The sequence below is a fragment of the Macrobrachium rosenbergii genome, chromosome 8, assembly GCF_040412425.1.
Source record: "Macrobrachium rosenbergii isolate ZJJX-2024 chromosome 8, ASM4041242v1, whole genome shotgun sequence".
In the NCBI taxonomy this organism is placed as follows: Eukaryota; Metazoa; Arthropoda; class Malacostraca; order Decapoda; family Palaemonidae; genus Macrobrachium; species Macrobrachium rosenbergii.
In genome coordinates, this window is record NC_089748.1 from 56,377,307 (window position 1) to 56,404,856 (window position 27,550).

Genomic DNA, 27,550 nt, shown 5'->3' on the forward strand with positions numbered 1-27,550 from the left:
TCCTCTTTTGGGAAGCAGGTTTTCAACACCTAAGAAGAGGGTTCTTTTGAAAATCTCATCTCTTGCAATGATCTAGTTAGATTTGGGAAGCAATGCCCATATTCTCCTCGTAATCAACTAAAATAAAATCAACGGACGAATACATGGACTTTATAAATTCAGTTCCAGGTACCTTACTTAACTTCGAGCTGAAAAGGGGAAAGAAGCACTGCTGCTATTCAAACATCGTTGCAACAATTTTAATTTTCAAACATTTCGAAAATCAGATTCAAGCTTTATTCCACCTGCATCCAATAGTGATCAGGACGCCAGGTAACAGTAATGGAAGGTAGGGATGAGCTCTTTGTTAGGTCAGGAAAGATAATTGAGGGTTAGCCGCCTTTCTTTTTTTTCGAAAAACCACATAAAAATATTTTTCTTCAGCATGCTTTCTTTCAAGACCAGCACTTTTTTTATGGAATTAACAAAATCATTAATTTTGTTTTGGAAAACATTTATGTCCCAATATTAAGAGACGCTTAATTATTTGTGTTGACTGGTAGCAAAACTACCTTCTCTTAATATGAAAAACTATTTTGTTTATTGTCTTGAAAATTGCTAGGTCCATCACACCCAAAATCTTGAATTTGCCATTGTTTTCTTCAAGTGGGTTCCTACGGTCAAAAAGCACAAAATCTTAAATTTTTTCCACATTTTGTCATCAAATTAATCCCTGTCATGATAACGTGAGGAACTTAATGGGTCCTGGATACAGTCTATACACAGCCAAGTGAAACGTCTTTAAATTTCGTTCTCTATCGTGAATACCCTCACTGCTTACTCACCACTTAACTGATTCCTCAGGTGCTTCAGAGATTCACAAAGGGGTGGAGGGCAATGTTTGGAAATAAAAATGCACATGAAAAAAATTCGGAGAAATGAGGACCGCCCTTTAAAGGAACACTTTAACTCTCGAGAGAATTTTTTTTCAGCTGTTTGCTTTTGTGATTGTCAGTGATTCATTATGAGCTCATCTTATGTAAGTCTTTAACCTTGGATTAAAAGGAGCTCTGATATTCGTCTTTAATTCTATTTCTTTCCGATGTTTTTCCTCTTCTCTTTCTCGCTCGCAAAAATTTCATTTTTCTGCAGCTTTATTTTCGTTCTCGCAGCGTCTCTTTCTTCTCATTTCTCTCTTTTTAAAGCGCATTTTTTTTTCTCCAACAAATATTTCCGTACTAAATGTCATTTTTTATATTTAAATAAATTTCTTTTCAAAGCGCGCTCTCTCTGTCAGTTTACCTGTTATGCACAAAAACAATATTAATTTGCTGCTCACTTCTTTACAACATGCAATATTCACCATGCTCGTTCTGATTAATTGTGCTTTCTGTATATGTAGATATTGTGTACGCTTTTATCCTCTGTGTATACACTTAAACAGCCACGGGGAAGGGGGAGATAGGACAGAATGGAGGCAGGGGTTCTCTTAAGGGCTGTACTACTACGGTAGAAGGTGGGCAGGTTGGGGAGGGGGATATGATAGACGATGATGAGGGGGATGGGGGGTGTCAGTGCCACGAGTTGATCCGTAGAGTCAGGCACTTATACAGACTACTCAAGTCTCCCTCCTTCCCTCTCCCCCTCTCCTCTTCATCCTCCTCCTCCTCCTCCTCCTCCTCATCCTCCTCCTCCTCCTCCTCTCCCTCTCCTCTCTTCTCGTTCACTAGTCAGACTGGGTTTCAGTTTCAGTGCCACAGGCACAGACAGTGCCAGTATAGATCAAACGAGCGAGAGACGAACATCGCCTCAGCAACTCCGCTGTGAGTATGACGAGGGACCCTTGCACGGTCTTTGAGCCTCTTTTAAATTTTGGGAGTAGTTATAATGTCTGGGGATGGGTGGCAATGATGACTATTTAACAAACGGAAAATGCTTATATAAAACATTTTTTTGAACTTACTACAAAATTAATTTTTGTTTAGGCATATGATGTTTCCGAGTAGATTTCAAGCAACATGATTTGAAGGACACAGGTATTCAGCCAAGTTTTCCGATATATTAGCAGTAAACAAACTGGTTCATGCCTTATATGCTTGTAAAACATGCACAACAACCACAGACAGCTAACAATCAAATTTGTACAATGCAGATTGATCAAGCTCAGAACTGATATTGTCTTTTCCCTCTTCGTGGACATTACCTTTATTAGTAGTGTCACAAATGCGTGATCAGAACAGATACCTAAAAAGTAAAGTAAAATTAAAGCTTACGTTAGCACAATATTCACAAAAAGAATTACTTTAAAACTCTCAGTTACAGAAAAATTAAATTACTGATCTACGTTATTGAATTCAACATGGGCTGATGACTTTTGCGTAAACAGCAACGACTACGAATATATTTAAATTAATGATCAATTTATTAAAATGACGCTGCAAACAGTGATTCAGGTCTTGAAACGGTTTGATTCGCGAATGCAATGTCACAGACGAGAAATAAAAAATAATGAAACTTACACAATTCTTTCTTTTTTTGTAAATCAAGAAGAGATTATCACATACGATAATTTCCAAACAAAAGTCGAGGAGAGTAATATGAAGATAATTAAGGGCAGACTAAAGCACGGCATTAAATACAGAGGGGAGAGTCACTACTGAACTGGATTCGAGAAACAATACGAAGAGAGGGGAACTTAAGAGTAGCAAAACTGGCAAAAACTAAAGAATCTTGGCTATGGCAGTTCAATCGGAAGGAATCCTGACCATCAACAGTAAATGTTAAGAAGGGGGTCTTTTTGATGGTGTGTTATGGTGGAATGTAAGTGCTGTGACTGGACAGGATGTTTGGTGCAGAATTTGGGAGGACACTTAGGTGTCGCGGCTGAGTGAAATAAGACGCCGTCATTAAACAATCAGGTGATGTGATTCGAACGGAAATTAAAAGGAGTGATTAGGGCGAGAAAGGTGCTGTAATTAGTCAGCGAATTAGGTGAAGTGACTGAAATGGATATGTTATGCTGTGATTAGACTGATAAAAGGGCGAGGAAACCTGATTCTTCCACTGGCATAGAAATCGGGTGTCGGGATTGGGCAAGAAACCCATTGCTGTCGCTTTATTGGAAAATCAGGTGCTATGACGGACTGAGAGAAATTGGGCGCAGTGGCTGTGCGACTTGACGAGGATGTAAGTGCTTTGTAAGTGCTATGACCGAGGGCGATTTCAGTGCTGTGATTGAAGGAGGAATTAGAAACTGGGACTGGTGCCGTGGCTTTGATACTGGCGAGAAATCAGGCTCTGTGACAGAAATGAAAGTCAAATTTTGTGATAAGGACGAAATATAACACACGGAAATCTTTGCCTGAGGCGGGAAAATAGGTGCAGTGATTCAGAAAAGGAGGGCCTTTGTTTCCTTGGGAATATGAGGGATGTTATTGAGTGGAAATTAGATTCTGTGATCAAAACGTGATATTAGGTAGAAAACCAGTACTCAGTTTCAAAGCAACATTATAACTGCCACTGACAAAAGCCATTAATAATAATAATAATAATAATAATAATAATAATAATAATATCAGCGATTCCTTTGTGTTCGTCAAAGGAAAAATGAAAAGCAATGTTGTTAGGAAAGTGACACTTAGGCACATTTTGCAATATAAAAATCACCCACTGAGCATTTACTGTAATACTGCAAATTAAATGAATTTCTTGAACGAAATCCACTTCGCAAAAATCATCAAAAACCTTATCATTATCACCAACAGGTGAAAACTTTTTACTAAAAGACTGGAGAACATCTGTTTATAGAAATGCGAAAAATAATTTGGCTGACCCCTTCGTAAAAAAGATAAATGAGCTACATAACTAACTCGTAGAGAGAGAGAGAGAGAGAGAGAGAGAGAGAGAGCAAATTAAATCCCTTTCCCAGGTAAATATAGCAGAGGAGTTATGACCTCACCCACGAAATATTTCCATAGTGGAGCACAAGACAAGAGCGTTTGAAGACTTCGTCCTCTCTCTCTCTCTCTCTCTCTCTCTCTCTCTCTCTCTCTCCGTCGCCCTCGAGAGAGGAATGAAAGGGACCGAGAAGTGGCCGAGGGGCAGCGAGCGGCGTCAACGACTCCATGAGAGAGAGAGAGAGAGAGAGAGAGAGAGAGAGAGAGAGAGGCGAGGAGGGGAGGGAGGGGAGGATTTGATTTATCTAAGGAGTTTGATGGCAGTCTCTGGTGTCTGAATTGTCAGAAAGGGAGTAAAGGCCTTTAAAATGTCTGCATGTATAGAAGAGGGACAAGCATTCATTTGTGTTTTTAAAGTTCTTGTGCATTTAAAGACAGAAAACAGACAGACAAGGATGCAAGAGGACAGACTAGACAGGCAGAGGAGAGAGAGAGAGAGAGAGAGAGAGAGAGAGTATCAGGTAAGGCGTAGAGGTATAAACCCTTTAAGTGGTAAAAGGAGAATGTAAGAGATTTAGTGGTTATAAGAGATTTCTTTGTGTGCGTTCCTGTACCTCTATGAGAGAGAGAGAGAGAGAGAGAGAGAGAGAGAGAGAGAGAGAGAGAAGAGAAGAGAAGAAGAAGAAGAAGAAGAAGAAGAAGAAGAAGAAAAGAGTCTGTTGAATCTGATCTAGGGCACAGTGAGCAAGAATTTAAGCTACACACTATGTATATCATATAATCATATACAAACATATACTTGAGTGTGTGCTTGTTGAGAGAGGAGAGAGAGAGAGAGAGAGAGAGAGAGAGAGAGAGAGAGAGAGAGAGGAAAGCCTTCCTCCTAGAAATGTCTATTTGTAATTTGACTTATCTTGACTCCAGGCCCTTCCCCTATGCAAAGCCATGACACTTCCCTTCACGACCCCCATATCGGATTACACCTATATCGAGCGCTGTCTGTTCCTTTAGACCCGCATCCTATATAGGAGTCAACAGCAGACGCCATAATACCATAACTACCCTTAGAAATGTTTTCTATGTCAAGGTCACATTGCAATCGCTAGATATTCAATTAATCTCCAAAGAGTGTTTGATAGCAGCTAAATGTCTCAGGAATCTTCGAAGTGTTAGATATGTCAAACTAAAAAAGTTAATATTGTAGGTGCCTTTTATACCAAGGCCAAATTGTAATCTTCTAAAACCCCGAATAATCTTGAAAGCACTGAATGCGTTCAAGCCGAAATGAATTCATTTAATATCCAAATAATCTTCCCAGTGTGTTTTGAATGCTCCCTTGGGGCCACAATGTCTAAAACGCTTACTCACTGATTTTTATTAATACTTAGTTATATTTGGTCAGCGCTTGTATGCTCTCATTCATTCTAATGATTCATTCGTTTTAATGATCACTCCGAGATTTTTCTTTCTTTCTTTTTTTTGTTATTCGATATTTGCTTCTTGTGGGTTTCCTTCGTATATATTTATTGTATTATCTTACTGATTTTTCTTCTTATTGTTTTTTACTGCTAATTAAAAATCATCAATGAAAAAAACAATTAAAAAGCAACGCAAGAATATGAAACATGTAATGTAAGGTTATCATTTTACCATCGGCTTCCAAGCGCTGAAACTCTCGTTTTTTATACAATGTTTTAACGCTAATTAACGCTTTTACATATCACTAACGTCAGCTCGTTTCCTAAAGTTACATTTGTAATCTTCAGTAACCTCCTCTGAGTCAAGCAGCATATGTTAAACTTATAATTTTCTATATTTATTGTCAATCTTGGCTAAACTTTTAAACACACTGATAATTACAAGAAGCCTTTTCATGACATATCGTTATCTCGGCTAGTCTTCAAAAGGCATGCTGTTAATCTTGGCAAATCTTTTCATGTCATGTCATTAATCTTGCATAGCCTGACAAGACATGCTGTTAATCTTGGCAAATCTTTTCATGTCACCTCGTTAATCCTGGTTAATGTTTGCAAAACATACCGCTAATCTCGGCCAATCTTTCCATAGCGCATATCTTGGTCAACTCATAAAGGGAGACGGGGTAACTATTTTTTTAAGTCATACCGATAATCTGGGCTATATAAATGAGTGTTATTATGCCCTGCTAAGAGAGAACCAGTCTTGATAACACAGTAGCCGAGATAATATTTCCTCGACGACAATAACCCCCGTTACAATGAACTAAAGGGAATCATTTCTGTCCGAAAGTTTTCTGCACTTGCTGCTCGAAAGGGTTCATTTAAGTTTTTAAAAAAGCAAATTTCAATTACTTTAATACAAAATGTACAATTTTTTCGGCCAAAAATCGGTTGCGATTAAAACGATGATGATAAAAACAACACAAAAAAAAAATTAACACCAACAATAATTATAATTGCAATCCGTAATTTTCGTCCTCTCATCTTGGTCCTGCTATCTTGAACTAATCACAGACCCGTCTCCGAAATCGTAGAAGTTAATACAAGGTTGAAGGAGAATCCGAATACAACGAAAACAAACATCACCAATATAGCTGCACACTCTGGCTGGAGTTGTAATGTTAAAAAATAAATGATCGAAACTAACATGAGCAATAAACAAGTAATAAAAAATGCGTCGAAGTTTCTTCGGCGCAATCGAGTTTTCTGTACAGCCGCTACTGCATATAATTAGAGCCACGGAAAATAGATCTATCTTTCGGTGGTCCTGGTATAATGCTTTATGAGCCACGGCCCACAAAACTTTAACCATGGCCAGGTGGTGGCCTGGCTCATACCGTTGCCAAAATCACGAATATGGCTAACTTTAACCTTAAATAACAAAAATTGCTGAGGCTAGAGGGCTGCAATTTGGTATGTTTGATGATTGGAGGGTGGCTGATCAACATGCCAATTTCCAGCCCTCTAGCCTCAGTGGTTTTTAAGATCTGAGGGCGGACAGAAAAAAGTGCGGACGGACAGACAAAGCCGGCACAATAGTTTTCTTTTACAGAAAACTAAAACAGATTCTCCTTACCGTTTGAGAACCTCTGGAAGGCAAGCAGAATTCAGTCGACTGCGCGTGAAGCATCCCAAAAGAAGGTGAAGAACACTGAAAAAAAAAAATAAATAACAAGTGAACGAAAGATATATACCAGAAATAACGGCCATAGAAAATCTAAGTTAGGAGAGTACAAGAATAAACAAGTCGATAATGAAGAATCTGTATCACATCAGATGTAAGATGTATAGAATGGATTTTAAAAATACACATAAATTCATTTAACGTTACAAATATTTATTTCAAAGTATCACAAAGTTTTTATGTGTATACATACATATATATATATATATATATATATATATATATATATATATATATATATATATATATATATATATATATAGACAGTGTATGTATGTGTGTGTTTACATTGTATAATTTGCGCGCATGTGTGTGTAAACATACATACTGCAAACGTACATATATAAGCATGATTTAAAAGTACGCGGAGGGGAAATGGTGGCGGAGAGGGCATAAAATAAAGAGAAAAAAGATGTACAAGCCTGGCATCACCGCTATTTCTGTTCATTCATAGTCTGCAAAACAAAGAAAACGTACCTCTCCGAAGCCGATGCCCGTATGACACTATGCATGTGAACCGCGTGCATTAATATATAAACAAGCCACTGGTTAAAGCTAATCTCCTAAAATACTGATTAGTTGACTATGTAATACAGGCTAGGTTTATTCCATCCCACGAAAAGGATCTTGTATAAATGTCTTCTCAAAGCCCTTACTAAAAAATTTGTTTCAAAATTTAACTAAAAAGCTGTATCAGAATTTAGCGGTATTCGAAGTACTCTTCTTCCAGCTTTCAGTTTAGAGGTGATGGAGCATTCTCCCCTTCCGGTCGTGTCCATCGTACGCGATAACTTCAAGACATAAAATGATAAAGATATCCGAGAAAAAAGGTTTTATCTATTTTATAGCTCTAGCGCAGGAGAAGAAAAACGCCTCTCTTCTTCATAGAATGGATGCTTTACTCTCTCTCTATACAGGAGATACAAAAAATTATTTATTAGTTAGATATTTTTGACGGCACTCATTTTTTCCCCCTGCCAAAAAGTTTTATGAAAGGGATCTCTTTTGTTTACTGAAGAGGCCTCTCTTTCAAGCGGATAAAAATGACCTTCCTTTCTTGCGCACGTGACAGAATAGATCCAGTTACCAGGTTGGTTGATGAGGAATAGAGCAGCACAAGAGTGAGGTGGAAGTCGAAAACATATGTTTTGGAAGCAATTAGAGCAGTAGACACCAACTTGTACTTCTGTATGTTATAAGAAAAATTTTTATCAGCATCATACGCAAAACAGTTACTTCCATCGCTTGAATCAAGGCTTCAATAAGCATGCGAAAAGAAACAAGACGTTCCGCATCACAAGCGTCACTGGGGCACTATCTTCTTCTTCCTCTATTAACTGCACGCGTCTGATAATTCAAATGCGTCACAACGATCCAGGGTAGTTGGTGCGCTCGCCCTCTTTGCACCGCTAGACCGATACTGTGCACACATGCAGCCTGTTCCTCTCAATCTCGCGCGCGATTCCGCTCATCCCTCTTCTGTACCGATTCTGCCGCCAGAAGGAATTCTGCAGTTTATGAAGAAGTCGCTTTAGAGGAAGAGTTTGTTATGTCTTCGTTGTGAGAAGAGTGTCAGTTTCGGCTTAATTTTATTCGTGGAAAACTTCGTGTTTTCTAATAAATTTTTTCTGATTTGTTTTCAATCCAAAACCTGGCTGGTTGTTGTGGAAATCATTTTGTTTTCCGTCAAAGCCTGTGTTGCTCAATGGTCGTTGTGAAAACAGTTCCAGTTTCGGCTTATTTTTATTAGTGGAAAATTGCGTTGTTTTCTAATAAGTTTTTCCTAAAAGTTTTGTTTTCGATCCAAAACCTGGCTGGTCGTTGTGGAAATTATTTTGTGTTCCGTCAAAGTCTGAGTTGCTCAATGGGAAATTTTTTTATTTCCAGTATGAACTCTGCTTATTCAACTATGCGGCGAAGGTCGTTGTTTTCGACAAAAAGGTTTGTTGTGGAAATCATGTCTTCTTATCCTAATTGTTCCAAAGAGAATGTTTTCTTGAGCTAAGTTCTTGGTGTCTGTCCTTAGACAGCGTTGGTCCTTGCCGAATTATTATGTTCTCATGAGTTGTGAAAATTCAGCTTAATTTTTGGCCGCTGTTATTGCCTGCGGGGAAAACTAAGGGTAAGTCCACACTACAGTAAAGCATGCCCACGGTCTGGACACGTTGGTAACATATCGCACAGAGATCACAAACAAGTTGAACACAAGTTAATCACTTAGCTACACAAGTTAATGACTTATTGGTAGCTCTAAGGAATGTTTCCTAAGATTAGCCCCCGTGCACTGTAGGCATTACTAAAGGTTCTTGCAGCGTCCTTTCGGCCACTAGCTGCAACCCCTTTCACTGCTTTTACTGTGCCTCCATTCATATTATCTTTCTTCCATCTTGCTACCCACCCTCTCCTCACAATAATATTATCTCATAGTGCAACTGCGAGGTTTTCCTCCATTACACCTTTCAAGTCTACCTACTCTCAATTTCCTTTCCAGCGCTGAATGACCTCATAGGTCCCAGTGCTTGGCCTTTGGCCTAAACTCTATATTCCATTCCATTCCATAAGATAACCCAATACTGTCTAAAGGTTCGTTCTCCACCTACGATCGCAGACTCATTTTCAGCCTGTTTCTAATACGCAAGGGAAAAGTTACCGCCGCGAGTTCATGACATGTTAATGACGTATTTTACTGTAGTGTGGCCGCACACTTACTTATCTGTCGAGTCGACAACAACACAGTCCACCTTGACCTTGAGAGCAAAGAGGAAGGAAGTTGAAAATACGACCACCATATCTGTCGATGAATGTCATCGCTATCGGGGCGTTTACAGAACCGAGCTCGGACACTTGTAAGACCTCATACACATGTAAGGACTTAAACACTTTCACGTGTACATAAATGCTATTACGTACTGGCACACAAGTACTCATAACTGTTACATAAGTACGCAAATAATTACATAAAGAAAAGCACACATGCATGCATATACGTAAACACTCATACATGAATTTACATACGTCTACATCGAAGATTTTGTAAACTTAAGTGCCTGTTCCAGTAATTTGCAAGCCATGCGATGAATTTCTGACATTATTAAAAAAATCCTATGATGATGTCGTATAAAGTAGCAATGTGGTCGGTTTCAAACCGCATTTTCAATAACCGTCAAAGCATATAAAAAGGAAATTAATATAAATGGTGTTGCATACGAAATCAACTGAAACTTGTGCGCCACCCTCAAATATTGTATTTCCAGATAATCACATTGTCTAGACTCTAGAAGGGCAGTTTTTCGTCTTATCTTATACAGATTTGAGTTTAATATACATGAAACCAGTGTATTCAGTCTTTTGTGAAACAAAGAAAAACAAAAAAATTTCCACCAACTGTCCTAAAACGAGAATGTCATCAACATATCAAAGAGCCAGTTCATATTTTCCTGTTCAGACATATTCCATGTCGAGTTTCGTTCATGAGGGTAAAGGGGGCTATCCAAAATGTAGCCGAACGTTTGGTCTTGAATACTACCATTAAAACAATAAATGTGGTTGATTACGCACTGCTCACTTGATTGTACAGTTTTATCAAGGTCAAGAGGAAAATGATCTCCGTAATGTTTTCATTTCTTACTTATGAAAGATAAAACGTCGCCAACTGAGACATAAAAAATTATTTCATATCTAGACTCAGAGGGTTGATGTCCTTCAAGGCGGTGACTTAGTCTCTTGCTAGTGAATTGGGGTCGTTAACCAGTGAGTTACGGACCACACACTGCTTGTTTTGGATTAAAAATTTATAGTCAGTTTTAATGGCCATGTCCCAGTAGTCGTTGGTTTTAGCTTGTAAGTGTTTTTGTAGTGCTGGTTCGTGGGTATGGCGCCTTTTCCCCGATTCTCCTCCATGTTTCTTGGGCGGGTGTTTGTCTCGAATAATCGGAATAAGGAAGGTACGTATATAACGTAAATAAATGTTTATATCCCTATGTCTTTACATGTAAAAGTTCTTTTATGTGTTTATACACACACACACTCACATACACACACGCACACATATATGTGTGTAACATGCATAGGCCTACACATAATATGTATATATATATATATATATATATATATATATATATATATATATGTTGTCTATGTCTGTGTTTTGTGTGTATGTGTGTGCGTGCATTTAGGCTTGTGCATGCGAATACAAACACATAAAAGAACTCTTACATGTAAAATATCGGAACATACACCTCTTATTCCCGCTATTTAAACCTTCCATATTCAGATTATATCAGAGACAAACCCTCCATCTAAAGACGCCATACCCAGGACCTGCACTACAAAAACATTTACAAGCTAAGACATGCCCATAAAACTGACTATAAATTTTTAACACAAAACAAACAGTGCTCCGTAGCTCAATGTTTAACGACTCTGACTCGCCAGCAAGACACTAAGAGTGCGATCCCAGTGGTAGAAACGCATTTGGGGCATTGTCCTTAAAATTCATTGTGCTCCTGCTGACCTTCGCAGTGAAGTTCTACCTGATAGTTAGTTGAATGTGGTGGTTTCCTAACCACAGTAGAGAATGGCATGGGGTTAAGTAACGTCATCCCTAAAAGGCTTTAACAAAACAGAAGGTTAACATTTTCCATGAACCCCTGTAAGGCAATGGTTAAACATCCACAATGACAAAGTGACCAGTAGATTTTGAGATGTGTATGTATATATATATATATATATATATATATATATATATATATATATATATATATATATATATATATATATATATATACACACAGTGCACACACACACATTACCGGCTTTCCATGTAGGAACCGGGTCGTCAAACGTGAGAGGTTTACATTCTCATATTTTGTTTAAATTATGGAAAACATCGTTATGAATTACATTCTCACGATTTTCCTAACTATACTGTACATTAAGATTCATATGTGAATATATGTGTGTATATATATATATGTATATATACTGTATACATATACATATATGTATATATAGCTCTGTATGTATGTGTATATATTATGTATATATTATATATATATATATATATATATATATATATATATATATATATATATATATATATATATATATATATATAGACAGCCCGACATATATAATTACCTAAATTTCTTCCCTCATTAAAAGGGAACCCAAGAGAGCTGTAACTGTGTTATTCGTTCACACCATCAGCAGCTTAATCCACCTACAGAGAAGGCCTAACACCAGCAAGTCAAGCACTCACCGTAACACGCACATCACTTTCCTCTACATTTCACGTGCTCTCGCTGTTTAGCCAGTCTTCTTAGCACTCTCTAGGGTTCCATTATTTTCCTTCTTCCCAGATTTTAAATCTTACACATGGTTCACCTATCTAACCTCTTTTCTTCGGTCCGCATAACAAAACAATTTTAGACAACTCGTATTTTTGCATTTTTCATCGTGTCAACTCTCCTTAGTGTACTACTTCATATATAATTTACCTCACAGCCAATGAAGAATTGAGGAATTTATTTCTGGTGATAGAAATTCATTTCTCATAATGGGTTCGGCAATGTGGTCTAGGTAATCAACTGTTCTAGCCACGTAAAATAAGTCTAACTCTCCGCCAGCCCTAAGTCCTGTTAATCAGCTCAGCTAGGTAACTAACGGTATACTTAATTTTATTCCCCCCATTTTTCAGACCACACTTCACTTCTGTAAAGGTGAGTTAGCCAGATTATTCATCCATATAACCCCACTTTCACTGGGCATCTTTCCCCTTTCCTCATTACATTTAACAGCGCTCTCACTACTTTCATTGTTTCCTTCACTCAGGGATTTGGATTAAACTTTCACTTCTTATTAACATTCCTAACACTTACTCTTATAAGAATTAAGAACTTTCTTATTCCTACAATTAATATTATCGTTCATTGGCCCATCTCTCGAGCTTCCATTTACTCTCATGATATTATCTTTATGCTATCAAGTTAAACTTTCTCCTCTTAAATGCACTTAGAATAATTTTTACCCAAGTTTTCAGCCTCTCTTCAGTGGCACCATTTACACTGATACGTTCAGTCATCGGCCATTCAATATTCTATTCCCAACCCAGTTTCCATTCTTTAGACTGTATTCCTTGTCCTAATCAGGCCATCTATTTAAGTATTAAACTATCCACGTTAGACAAATCTGAGAGCCATGACAGACTATTATTGCTATGGTAGCAACTGTTGCACTAGCAAATGTCAATGGCTTTTGATTCTCGTGCAGTTTCATAGGCAGGTGACCAATTAGCAAGAAGCTGTTATCCCCTAGACGAACTGCCACTAAATTTCTTATGAATCTTCTTCCAAGGCCAGTCAATCATCTCTGCTCCTGTAGGTTGCCGGAAATTGAATAAGAGCATTCTTGACGCTATGCTTGCTGTGAAAACAACTAAATGGCCAAACCAATGGGTTGTAACCCCATACTTTGCCTACAGGTACTAGCATCTGCTGGTGTCAAAAAACAATCAAATAAATAAAAAGGATGTGGGTCCAGTGGCCTCAATCCTATGAGCTTGCTGAGAAACTAGAGGGCTTTACCCTTCGCCTATCACCTTGTCCAAAAGGGAAAAAGTAGTCAGGTGAAATAAATATATATAGATATATATTCGACAGCCACACACTTGATGGGAAAAAAACCCACCAATCACCTTACAGCAAGGAATCCAAGTGGCCTTCTTGGTAACAGTTACAAATGACTGTTTCCTCCCAGGGCCACCGAGACATATGGAGGTCATTTGGCAGATGGATAGCTGAAGCTGTCTTTATACAAGGCACACCTTAGTCACGGACATCGTCTGTTTCATTACCTCATCAATCCTGCGCGCTCTGAGAGAGAGAGAGAGAGGGGTCGCTATTTTATCCCTCTCTCTTCTTTGTGCGAGGGACCACGCCGACAGCGGTGTAGCAACAACCGCCAAAGATGTCCGTCTATATTTGTTTTTGTTGTTGTTTTAGACGACGTCAGAACCATTTTACGTCACTCGCCCAGGTGCTGCTTTCTCGTTTATTTTCCTGTGCGGAGGCTGGTGGGGAAGCCAACTCGCGATTTCATGCAACCCTTGCCTCGGCGTTCAGCATCGAGTGTTTGCAATAACGTCAATGACAAATATGATGACTGCTTTGTTGTTTCGATATTAAGAGCGACCAAGATAAAGCAATAGTAGATTTGAAACGGACAAAGTAACTATGTATCGTTACTTTTAAAACACGGAACGCCCCGTCAATAACATAACGGTTAGAGGTACCCGTAATTTTCCGCATCTTTATAAAAAAAAACATTCTAAACATATCGCCAGCTACAAAATGCTCGTTAATATAAAAGACCTTTTCAAATTTCGTTTAAAAAAGTTTTCATTATCACCAAATCTTAAAAATGTTATAAACTTGCATGCTAAAATCAGCACACTATCGTTCATTAATGTTGCATTAGCAAAGTTAGCAGTGTCAACGGTTCAGGATCATCGTTAAGCAATACATTAAAAATTCGTGTTTAGGACTAAAAGTGTCAACAGTTCATAATCATCTTCAGGCAATACATTACAAATTCGTATTTAGAACAGGTAGAAAGAGGCCCAATTTTAATCTACGGTACAACCATGCATCATTTCAATTAAATAATTCCAAATACCTCAAATGAGATGACACACGCGCCAACATCAACTTCAGAATAAACATCACATTGCATGAATCACTAAGAGTAGGACGTTTAAGAAAACAAGGCCGATCTAACCAACACATCTCGCCCTTTCTTAGCATGCGAAGGACGCTTAGAGAGAGAGAGAGAGAGAGAGAGAGAGACATATACTAAAAACATAGTAAAAACAAATAAAAAAGAAACCTTATAAAGCATGTATACACACCTTAAGGACCCCGATAAGTGGACATGAATCAAAGCTTCACCACTTCTCTCTACTCTCTCTCTCTCTCTCTCTCTCTCTCTCTCTCTCTCTCTCTCTCCTTCCTCATCCACTACCACCGTCACATCCGTCAGGTTCAAATTACCTGACCCCCTTAACCTCAAACTTGACCTCTCTGCGCCTCCCTGGTATCTTCCGTTACAAGAACTCTTGCAAGGTGTAACAGATAATGCAATCGACACCTGGACCTATTTTTCCCAAAACATTTTTATTTACAGCGGTGTGTTATTATATCAACCTTACTCGGCATCTTTATTATGTATGTTGTTGTTATTGTTTTTGTTGTTGTTGTCACAAGCAATTACAAAAACATTATTATTATTATTATTATTATTATTATTATTATTATTATTATTATTATTATTATTATTATTTCAAGGAAAGAATACTGGAACTCTAAACACTTCACAGTAAAAAAAATCACATGTATGACGGAGAAAGATGTACAAACGTACAATAAACTGCGTTTGGTTTTAAGATTGAAAGGAAAGACAGAACAACTCAAATCGTCTAGTCTTTACAGAGGAAAAACTCACAACTATAATTTTCTAAGAAGGTCAAACGATGCAACACACCTAATGACTATAGCTTAGGCCTAGAAGATGAAACACACTTAATGACTATAGCTTAGGCCTAGAAGATGCAACACACCTAATGACTATAGCTTAGGCCTAGAAGATGCAACACACCTAATGACTATAGCTTAGGCCTAGAAGATGCAACACACCTAATGACTATAGCTTAGGCCTAGAAGATGCAACACACCTAATGACTATAGCTTAGGCCTAGAAGATAAGGATCAAAACAGGAAAAAAGGAAAGACTATACAACCTAATGACCACAACAAAAAGACACCTCTAGCAAGGGTCGAAAGGCCGCGAGCAACCTTCCTGTAGCACTTAGAAATCCAGAATAAAAAAAAAACCCTATGGATGCTCAGGGGTGAATATTAGATGGAGGTTGGTATGGAGCTTCAGGAGGGTCCCATAATCAAAGACCACCCATCTCGCTTGGGCAAGACACTTGCGAGTGGGTGGGATAAGAAGCTGAAGGGGGAATACAGAGGAGTAAGTAGGGGAGACACCGAGCATGAGATCTTGAAACGTCCCTCCCTAGAAGTATATACAAGCCCGTATCTCTTTTTTTTTCTCAAGGTCGAAGGCCATGCTGATTTCAGGATGAGCCAAGACCAATTACCGTGACCTAGTTCAGTGGAGAGGGCAACGGTAAATATTCACTTGTCACAGGAATACGCGATAACAAGCCCAAACACGCACACGCATAATGTACATATGTATACATATACAGTATATATATACATACATAATATACATGTATCACATATGTATGTGTTTGTATGTCTGTGTATGTTTATTCTTATTGCTAGCCACAATGAGCTCCAGCCTTCATTTCCTATTCAAACCCGGGCATGCTCGCAAGAGTGAGGTAACCATATACTGTAGTTCACTATGCTACCATGAGTGACGTAAGTCTGTTTGTGCTCAAGTATGCATATATATGTGTCCAATTCAGATACAGTTTACTTGAGCTTGACAGACCCATTCCTACCACTGTAACATATCAACAAAATAGTTGTAGTAGGTCGCAGTTATGTTGGAGGAGCGCATAGGGAGAGCGAACTCATTCTAAAATACCTGCTAAGTCACCGATGATATGCGACCTAGCACTTTCTCTGGTAGTCCTCAGAGAGAGAGAGAGAGAGAGAGAGAGAGAGAGAGAGAGAGAGAGAGAGAGAGAGAGGCATAAACCCCCTCATAACAAACAAAGACAGGCCAAGCACTATCACCTTTCGTATTCCCATATAAGGCAAAAAGGAGGCATACCAGAGCGACCCCCTCCACCAAAAGGAACAACACACTAAATATAGGTCCTGAGCAAATGATCCATGACGTCATCGATGGTTCGCCTTCCGATGGCACAATAGAAGGTAACCGATCTCGTAAATATGCTCTTGAGAGACTGCATACCTTCGGCCACTTCAGGAACCACCACGCTTCCATCCCTGTTCATCCTCCGCTAACCCGGGCCACAGGTCCTCCCCTCGTCCCCTTCACCCCCTAAAAACTACTTCACCTTCTTCTTCCTGATTTCTTGTTCTCCCCTGCATTCTCTTTCACTTACACTCGCTTTTCGGGGGAAAGGAAAGGCCAAGTGAGAAGGGAAAAAGGAGGTCCTCTGGGTTTTCGTTCATGAATGGAGGTAAAAGCAGCGATGGCGAGAAAACTGAAAATGTTTTTTGAAGGCTAAAACGCGGAAGTTCCTCTTCTATCTAAATATAATAAAGTTGCAATCCCACACCACTGCTTAAGTGCAGGCTGCGATTATTCGGCTAGGGAAACGCCCAAGACTACGATAAAAAAACATTAATTCGAAAATAAACTAAAAGAAACAATAAATAAGGTGTACTGAGAAAAGATATTTACGCCTGCGCTGAGAGAAAACGTAATCCAACAACGTCACAATGTTGCGGCAATCGATGAAAACAAAGCAATCAACATAGGCAGCACATTTGGATCGCTCCCCTGTGATCTTTGGTCACGCCACCTGGGTGAAAACCTTGAAAACAGGAAGCCATTTGTTACAATCACGTATAAAAAAAACAAATGACGAGAGAACCGCGATAAAGTACGACCAAACCTGCACGATCTCATTAAATAGAGTAAAATCTCATTAGGATATCGCTGTAAAGAAGAGTCGTTGACACGTGTCTACAATAAATTGAGAAAATAAAACAGCTATCGCGGGGTTTTCTAAGCAGGCAGGCGCATGGCTCTGCTCACCTGATAAATCCCAAGCACTGGTGCAGTGTTTACATCAGACGCTCGCTATGGAGAGTTTTATAAGCTCGCACTCGGCTAGGATTTCACGAGTTAGGGGGCTGATCCGCGCTCTAAGAGAGGCTCAGTACTTTCATTTTAGTCTCATCTTTGGCCTAAATGAAGCCCAGAAGGGGATCAATATCGTCATTCCGATTCATTCTGGTTTCTTATGAGGGATGATGAGTTTGCAGACCTTCAGATCGACCAGATCTTGCGAAAGTTTAGATGTTGACGTCACAGGATGCCTTTGATGTCAAACTTAAAGACATCATCTCTCTCTCTCTCTCTCTCTCTCTCTCTCTCTCTCTCTCTCTCCCCTACCTGGGACTCACAACAGTAGAATGGCAATTAGTTGCCCATTCACTGATTAGGTAACGTGAGGCATACTGAATTTTTACTGATGCGTCCGGTTCTAGAATGGAACACAGGTCGCCCAGTTGTGAACTATACATGCTACCCCTCAGCTAAGAGGCTAGAGAGAGAGAGAGAGAGATTTCCTTATAGCTTATAATTCACACAGAAATGAGAACAGTTTATAAAAAATAAAAAATCAACGGGGTAGTCAGGATTTTTATTTAAGCGCAAATTCAAACAGATTAAATGGAAATGTGGCTGAGTAAACAGAATCCCATGAAAAACGCAATCAAAACAGCTTTCTAATTGCAAAGTGGAAACAAAGATAAAAAAACATGAGCCTTTCAATACATCTGTGTTTTTTCACGATGTCTACGAACTTACCGCACTACAGACTCTCCCCTACTGTTTAATTCTTTTTTTTTTATTTAAGAAAAAAGCAGTTTTCATTGGCTCACTAGCAACTACGCCTTGTCCTTTCTTTCTACAAGCTAGAACTATAGTAGTTTAATCTAAGCTTGAATGATAGGGATTACTATTAAGAGGAGATCGACCTGAAAAGGCCTTTGCAATGCTTTAGACAATATCCATTTCATAAAGGGCAAAGGAAATTTAGTATGGTAGCCCGAGGTAAACTTTTAAATAAAGCCTTATGCTACTTTACATCCCAAAGAGGGCCAATTTTCGCTTAGCTTAGCGGCATGGTCTAAGAATAGAACAGAATACAGAATTTAGGCCAAAGGCCAATCGCTGGGACCCATGAGGCAATTCAGCGCTGAAAGGGAAACAGAGAGTAAAAAGGTTTGAAAGGTGCAACAGGAGGAAAACCTCTCAGTAACACTATAAAACAACTGTTAGGAGAGGGTAGAGAGTAAGATGGAGGACGGAAAATATGAACAGAAGTACAGTAAAAGGAATGACAGGGTTTGCAGCTAGGGGCCGAAGGGGTGTTGCAAAGAAGCTTAAGCAATGACAACAGTGAGGCACACTGACGGCACTATAGCCTACCACCCTACGGGGGCCATAGTCTTAGGAACCTTATCGTATCAAGAAGTAAGGAGTGGATTCAAACTCAATTTTACTTTAAATGTACATTCACAAAAGGACGCGTCTTGTTCGTAATATGCCCTGTTAGTTGCTTTGTTTATTTTACTGAGAGTCACGAATGGTGTCACGCTGAAAGATAACGTTAGTAAGATTTTTTATTTCTTAAATTTCTTTTTGTCAACAACCGACTGCGTGCAAAAGCGCAAATAAGCATAGTAACAAATAAGCATAGTAATCCGTGTTTAGACGATGGTCGTATATCTTTAAAGGTAACCAATCCTAAAATTACTAAGTACCCTAAGCAAACAGGGCTTAGTCTTTAATAAGAGGACCTTGAACACGGAGTGACAGACATAACTCACAAAAACAAAAAGTCGAAGACTGAAATTTAGAAGCTAATAATATACCTCATCGTAAGTAAGTGAAACGTAACACGAAAACCACAATAACAACAAAGTAGTCATAAGTTTAATTTTAGGCCAAGATAAAATTGTTTGCATTAGTTAAATTAATATTTTTACTATTATGCTATTACCTTATAACACAGCAAAGCGAATCTAAATCCTTTTACACAATTTGAGCACAAAGAAGAAGAAACTGAACACGTGTTACAGAGCGTGATTGTAAGACCACAGCGCCAGAAGAAGCGATCTTGGCCCACAATGGGAGAGAGACGGCGGCAAGTTAACAGACTCGAGAACCAATACTATTTCCTGCAACGTGTGATTTCACTATATCTTAAAGTTTTCATGTAAGATTTTCCCTTTGAGACTGAGCAGCCAATCTCCCCGAAACCACTCCCCTGACGTTTATTGGCCTAAACTGCGTGGTCCAAAATGATCCGCAGATTCCTTCTGGAGTAAACAGACCTCTGTTGTCCGCAGACATCTCCTGGGCCACCTGTTTTTCACAAATACGTCAGTTTGCAAGTCTCCCTCGTGTCCGGTTTTATCTGAAGCCTTTGAGGATCTGTTACGAGTCGGTGTCGTCCTCGTTTAAGAGACCCTGAATGAGCGATCTGGTTTTGTCCCTCAAAATGTGCGGTCGATTAAAGGCTGGTCACGTGGTAGAAACGTCAGACTAAGACGTCTGCTCCTCTGAATTTCCATCAAATATCGCCATTGCTTTGATCAAGAGAATTTACTTATTTTCACCAATTAGCTATTATTACTCAAGTGTACTTATTCATATATTCATTTACTTGGTTGGTGATTCGTTTATTCATTAAGTTATTCAATGATTCGGTTATTCGATTTGTTTCCTGCTCCTTCAAACACTATGGGACCAACGAGTTCCGGAGAACTTTTTCCTACTCACTAAAATAAACTTATGCACACAGATGTTGCTAACTAATCGCAGTTCAACGATGCATAGGATGCTTAAGCCTTTTTCTCCCTCCTTATAAAAACAAATTAAACTGAAAAACCTAGAACATAAGTCTAAAAACAGAACCGCCCCCATGGCAACCTGCTTAACGCGCAGCGAACATCGCTCCAAGATTCCAATTAAATCACCACCTTCATAAAGGCGCCTCGTTCCCGCCATAACCCGAGAACAAATGACCCGCACCTGGGCCCTGCGCAAGGGATTTTTGACTCATTCATCGAGGTAAAACAACTTCTGTTCGTGACTAATTGGCTCCGGATGGTTTATGATAAACATGGAGTACGTTGTCGCTATGCTTTTCTTGTCAATGCATCTATCGTCATAGGGTCGTGTGTGTGGGTGTCTCTTTCTTGCTTCTGAATGAACAAAGAAGAATTCTAGACCACGCAAAGCCGTGTGGTGCGACGTCTATTTTCAAAGGACGGTACACCGCATGTTCAAGAAAATACGGGAGCTCAGCACCTGTGAAGATGCAGAGATTCATGTGATCTAAAGCAAGAATTGCCCGGAAATGAACTATTTACAGATCGGTTTTCCCATAACCTGATAATTATAACTTGGCAATTTAAGCCTTCTCAGCTGTGCAAATGATACTGAACAAGAGAGCAGCATAATATTCTGAGACATTTCATCAACGGGCATATTTTACTTTACGGGAAATCCCAATAAAACAGTAACGGGAAAACGGTTAAGCTCTCCCAAATCATTAAAGGAGGTCAAGATAATGTGAAAGATCATAAACAGGAGAAAAGGAACACGGAAAAAAAGATGAAAGTACAAAAACAGTGGATCACCAAGACTGACGAAGCACTATCATCACATCTACCATTATCACCACAACCATCGCCGTCATCATCATATCTGTAATACACGAGCAACATCCATAAACACCAGGAACACGGACAAACATCATTCCCAGATGTAACCGCAAGAGCCTTTACTCGCCAGCCTCCCCTCCCCCTACCGCCCTCCAACAATCCCTCGGACCAGGAAGCAACCCAACCACCCCACCCCCACCCACACTGCCCCAACTCGCGCCCTTTTAGCGTATGTAAATACAAATGTGTGTGCTGGTAATGGGCCTTTCGCGTACAAACAAACTCATTTGCCCGTTCCCATAAATAATGACGACATGACATCAACGCAAATATCAAGAGCCTTAAAATAGTTTCTTGCGTTTGTGACTGAGCTGCTACGTACTACATCTTGCGTTACTGTTACGTAACGCAACACTCAAGTCTCAGAGGTTCTCGACTTAATTCATTAGATGATGAGGTACTCAGGATGCGCACTCGGCTGAATGTTTAATGAAAAATAATGGGATTATTTAATATTATTCATGAGCTGGTCAAGCGGAGGCAAAGATTTATGACAATGGGAGATTAGGAGGAAAGGTTGAAAAAGAAATTCTTTGAAAGACTACGCATGTGCACAAGCGGGGTACATACACACACAATATATATATATAATTTATATATATATATATATATATATATATATATATATATATATATATATATATATATATAAAACATACATGAAATTATTAAATACCTGCTTTCCTCATTTTCGACATAAGCACTTTATTTAAAACGTAAAAACTCCTAAGACAATCCATAAAGTTCCCAGATAACAAAAAAACTTATCCAAAAAATTAAATAACGTCCGGTTGACATAAATATATCCTCGTATAAGCTCTAGTAATCACCTGCAGCAATGTCAGCCTCAAAGATTCTCTGCTGAAAGTTGGAAATCCATTTGATAAACCTGATAATTAATTTAAGTGTATTTTTTAGTTGTTATCCTACCAAATCCTCTTGTGGCTAGAATTTTGCTCATGTACAAGAGCAACCTACTAATGTTAATCCATTACCACAGACACAATGGGTTTTTAACAGACCGAGGCCTTATCACGAACGCACGCGTGTCTGTGTGCGTTGTTCATTCATTATTACTTGAAATGTTCAATAAATATCTGCTTTCTTCCATAAAAATAATATTCAAGATTTATGATCAAACGTCTTTAAGAATAATTTTTTAAAATTTTGCTTGACATTAATTCACACGACTAGTAATACTAATCATTATGATGATAGCAATTCAGGCAACCTAACCATTAAAACAAGAGTTTTCGAGAGACCCCTGGGGAAACAATAAATAAAAGAAGGGAGCGAAGTTACATAAACAGACAGGCAAAACAAAATAACAAACGGCAACAACACACACACACTCCGTCCACAAACTCCCACTCCACCTGTTTCTCCTCCGTTGAAAGAGCGAGATCGGATCAAGTTCCCGAACTATGTGTTAAAGGAAAAGGAACACGGCCATCAGCTGTAAGTCTCGACAAAGGTCAGGGCGATGATATATCTATCCGAGAATGGGAAAAGGGATTAAGCAAAACGAAGAAAACATAATAGAAACGACGGAGGAAAATAAACACGACCGAACAGCTGAGCGGCGTTGTGGATTCCGTTGCTAACGGGACTCTGAGACGGCAGTGATTAAGTCAGTATTTCTAAATTTCTTAAAATTCAAGGGAAAATCATGATACCTAATCACAATAAAACGCTAGAATAAGTGAGCTACAACATAACGATATCTTCGGCTCAATCCGCCAAAGGCACTCACTAGATGGCAGCACGTCCCTTTACGGCGCAGCTGTAAAAATCCCCAAAAGTCGCTTTGTAATTTGAACAAGAATTCATATAAGCCAGTCATCCAATAACCAAGCGATCACGTGACCTGGGACAGCAGTGTTCTCATTCTAACTGTCACTTTGACTCGCAAACCAACTCTTGAATTTGAGGGTACCAAGGAAAATCATGATTCTACAGTAGTTCTGTCGTCTATACGAAATGGTTACGTAAGCCAATCAGACAATTTCGTTTGATCACATGACCTGCTGCATCAGTATAGCGAGTTCAGATTTTTATGACAAAATTGCAAAGCACTAAGCTTTAAAGTGTCACTGGATATTAATTCATATTTTGCACTTACGATAACAAAATCGTATAGGTTCTATGATGTGACATGCTACAGTAGTGCTGTCATTTCAAAACAGTTTTAAACGTCTTAGGGACTGAATGCAGAGCAAATATGAGGATGAGCGTTGGCCGTGACTCACCCACGAGTTATCACAAATGACAGAGGCATGTCACAGGTCCCTGGCTGAGAGAGAGAGAGAGAGAGAGAGAGAGAGAGAGAGAGAGAGAGAGAGAGAGAGAGAGAGAGAGAGAGAGATTATGGTTGTAGCGAGAAACTGATACTTAACCATAAAATCATTTTGATGTCAAGTAAAACATTCGAGTAACATTTGACAAAAATACTAAATACAATAAATCCCTTTTCTTTAAAAGTTTTTATTTATAAGCAAAAATAAAGTCAACAGAGCAAAGAACGTAAGCATGGACTATAACAGAAAAATCCTTGAATGACATTTAGATAATGCTTTCAAAACGACAGGACATCGACATTTTCTTTCTCTATTATCTGCTGCCTCCCAAACTGGGAATAAATAAAAATTATTCTCAAAATACTACTTTATGCGAATGACGATTTCACGCTGATGTTTACAGCCTTGTAAACCAGCCCCTCCTCCTCCTCTTCCTCCACCCCCACCCCTACGTCTTCTTATCTTTTTTTTGTTGCTTCCTTCCAAGAAAAACTACAGGATATTCGTTAATTAGGATTCCTTTCCCGTCATCAAGGGCAAGCGATGAAATTAACACCGGTGCCCCAAACCAGTCACCTTTTTACTATACTTTTTTTTTATTTTACTTTTACTATGCCGACAGTATAAAAAAATGATATATATATATATATATATATATATATATATATATATATATATATATATATATATATATATATATATATATATGTAATGTTTATTAACTAGCCCAGGGCCCTGGTTGGTCCAAGGGGACCCGGTCACGTCCTTCCCGCAGAAGCCTGGAAGAGTCAGGGGCCTCTTTTCGGGCCAATGCCCCTTCCACCCATTTTAAATGAAGATATTTGAAGGACGAACTCTTTTGTTCTTGTATGAACGTCATTTAGTATTACCTTTTCTAATAACTTTCTTGCATGCGTTTGAATGAGTATGAATGGTCATATTATTGCAATAACCTTTTATTTTTATATTACTAGGCACCATGTTGGTGATGGGTTGATTTCGATTTTATGAACACAACACGAATTCAACAGGAATATGTACAGCAGAGTCGAAACTAACCCTTTCATTTTGTGCTGAGCGGATGAGTTCACTGTCACCCTAGTTTTAATTAAAACAAGGACATTAGATAGAGAGATTTTATGAGTAAAAACAACCAAAATAAAGATATTCCCCTAATAGATTCTAACCTTGGGAGCCCTCGTCTTACAACAGAACAATCAACCAATTACATACACTCCAGCTTACATATCAGGAGGATTCCGTTCAGTTGCTACACCCTTGCCCCCAAGATTTAAAACTTTAAAGGAACAGTAACATTCTCCTATTTTAATTACAGAGAGAGAGAGAGAGAGAGAGAGAGAGAGAGAGAGAGAGAGAGAGAGAGAGAGAGAGAGAGAGAGAGAGACTTGGATTAAAACGATTTTGTCTTTCAGGAAGTAGGTCCAATTTCGCCCCTTCAAGCCAGTTTTGATGTTGGGATCCAATTTCTGCCTTGCAATAATAAGATCATTCGAAATAATTTAAACGCATGCAAGAAAGTTATTATTTTAGGATATATATCGAACGGTACGTATGAAAAATAAACAAATATCCCGTTTGAAATGAGTGGAAAACATTTGCCAGAAAAGGGTGCCCTATCTCTTCCAGGTTTCTACAGGAAGAGCGCGAGCAGGCTTTCATTTCAGTCCTACATATTTTACAGGTCTAGTCATTCAGTGTTGAACAGCTTGAAGCAAGACTAGCATTTTCCAACTGTATATTGTCTTGGTGACAATATACAATTTTCGTTGAGACAGCCAAGCAAATCTCACTTAACTAAAGGTCACGAAGTTTAACACATTCAGTTATCGCATTAATAAATCAGTATGCTGAACTACTTATTTTTACGGTGAATCTTACAGGCACTGTGTACAGAGACGAATTCTGTGGCTATATAAATAGACTGGACATCAGTGATGTTAGCGATGTCACTGCCAAATGTATTCATGTTTAATTTACTAACTCAAATATATTCAACTGACTGATGTGATGTCAAAATTTTACGTACGACAACATGTTCAGAATCGACCGTACTGTATCTGATATCACTAAATTTACTAAACTATATTCTTGCTGTGAACTGTACCAGCAAAAGCTATCGGCACTGTCGACCGTATCACAAGAATGTTATTGTTATTGGAACGTATTGGCAGTAGATATGTTAATGACACGTATCACTAGCAGTCATTCTAGACCTAGAGGAACGGGTCCGTGTCCTTAGACACGTCCATTCATCAAACATCCATCACATGCTGACTCAATCAGGGACAATGAAAGTCGACCAAATTCGCTAATTTGCCCATGTTGGTTATTCGCAAAAAATTTCAGAATAAAGCAGAAGAAACACACAATCAAATTAACATGAAAAGAAGAGGAAAGGGAACACAAAGGCTTTAAGCAAAAATTGGGCGGGAATAAGGCTGGGCAGTAGTTCAATTTCCATATATCCCATAGCCGGATTATAAAGTGTTCAAAAGAAAAAGACATTACTGAAAAACTAAGAGAGAGAGAGAGAGAGAGAGAGAGAGAGAGAGAGAGAGAGAGAGAGAGAGAGAGAGAGAGAGAGAGAACAATTAAAGCTGTTATCGAAAAAGGTTTAGAGCATAATTACCGTACTGATAAGAAAAGAAAGAGCAAATTAGCACATTAACAACTCGATATAAGTTTACATGAAAGTAACATAAAAGTTGTTATGCAGTAATACCAAACTTCAAACTCCATCCCGCACGAGATATACCGTCTTATAACATTTTAGCGACAAAATTCAAGGAACACGGTTATAAAAAGGAACACTCAAAAAGTGACAGAAAGATTATGTCTAGCCAGAGACCTGGATATATATATATATATAAGTGCTAAAATTACCGCAATTCACAGAAGTGCACAAAAAGCCTAAATTCATCTTAATATATCTTCATATGTAGCACAAAGACTCGACAAAGGCACATGAACTTGACAATAGTATCAGATGGGATAACACAACCGTTTCTCTTACCACCCGCAAGAATTCTCGAAAATACCGCATCTATATATATATATATATATATATATATATATATATATATATACGTTATATAAATATGCATATACTGTATGTATATGTATATATATAAATATATATATATATATATATATATATATATATATTATACTATTCTAGTTCTCCCGTGGATTGTCAGGTATGCATCCAAACCCGAATACCAAATATGGTAACTTATCTTTTCCGTAAAAATCATTAGTAAATCATAATTCAAAAAGAATTAAACTAAAAACATGTAATTCAGATTATTCTTACAGCCTAAAAAAATACCTAGAGTTGATAACATAACTTAAAGACACTCATATCGCTTTTCGCAAAAGAATTAAATCAAGCTTTATCAGGAGCACAAAGAATTCATGGTCTTCAAAAACATGAGGTCATTCGCAAGTAAAAATGACTAAGCCTTCATGTGAAATAACCTGTATCTGGGGTGCAACAAAAAGCAGCTGTATACTGAGTGCAAATGAAGTGCAGTTCTCTACGCTTAGTTACGACTGGGTATAATTGCTAGTCACATCTGCAGATTATATACTTATGCCAAAGTACGTTTTGTCCTTTTGCCATCAAAAGGATAATAAACTCGAACAGCTAGAAAAGAAAAAAAAGTATATTTTAGAACTAAAAGAAAAAGGAATGATAGGTGTCGAGACAATGCATCCTGTAATCTAT

The 27,550-nt window shown here is 38.5% G+C and overlaps 1 protein-coding gene across 2 annotated transcripts in view; it reads left to right on the forward strand.

Annotated features, from left to right (window-relative positions):
• Window positions 1–1,663: 1,663 nt before the first annotated feature.
• LOC136840894 (low affinity immunoglobulin epsilon Fc receptor-like) overlaps window positions 1,664–27,550 on the forward strand; it is an 87,538-nt gene continuing 61,651 nt past the window's right edge. Inside the window, exons 1-2 of one of the 2 annotated variants that reach the window (XM_067107853.1) lie at window positions 1,754–1,802; window positions 12,736–12,757. The gene's annotated coding sequence lies outside the window, so the exon portion shown is untranslated. Of the gene's footprint in view, window positions 1,803–12,735; window positions 12,758–27,550 lie in introns of both variants that reach the window. The other variant, XM_067107852.1, reaches the window with a different exon arrangement.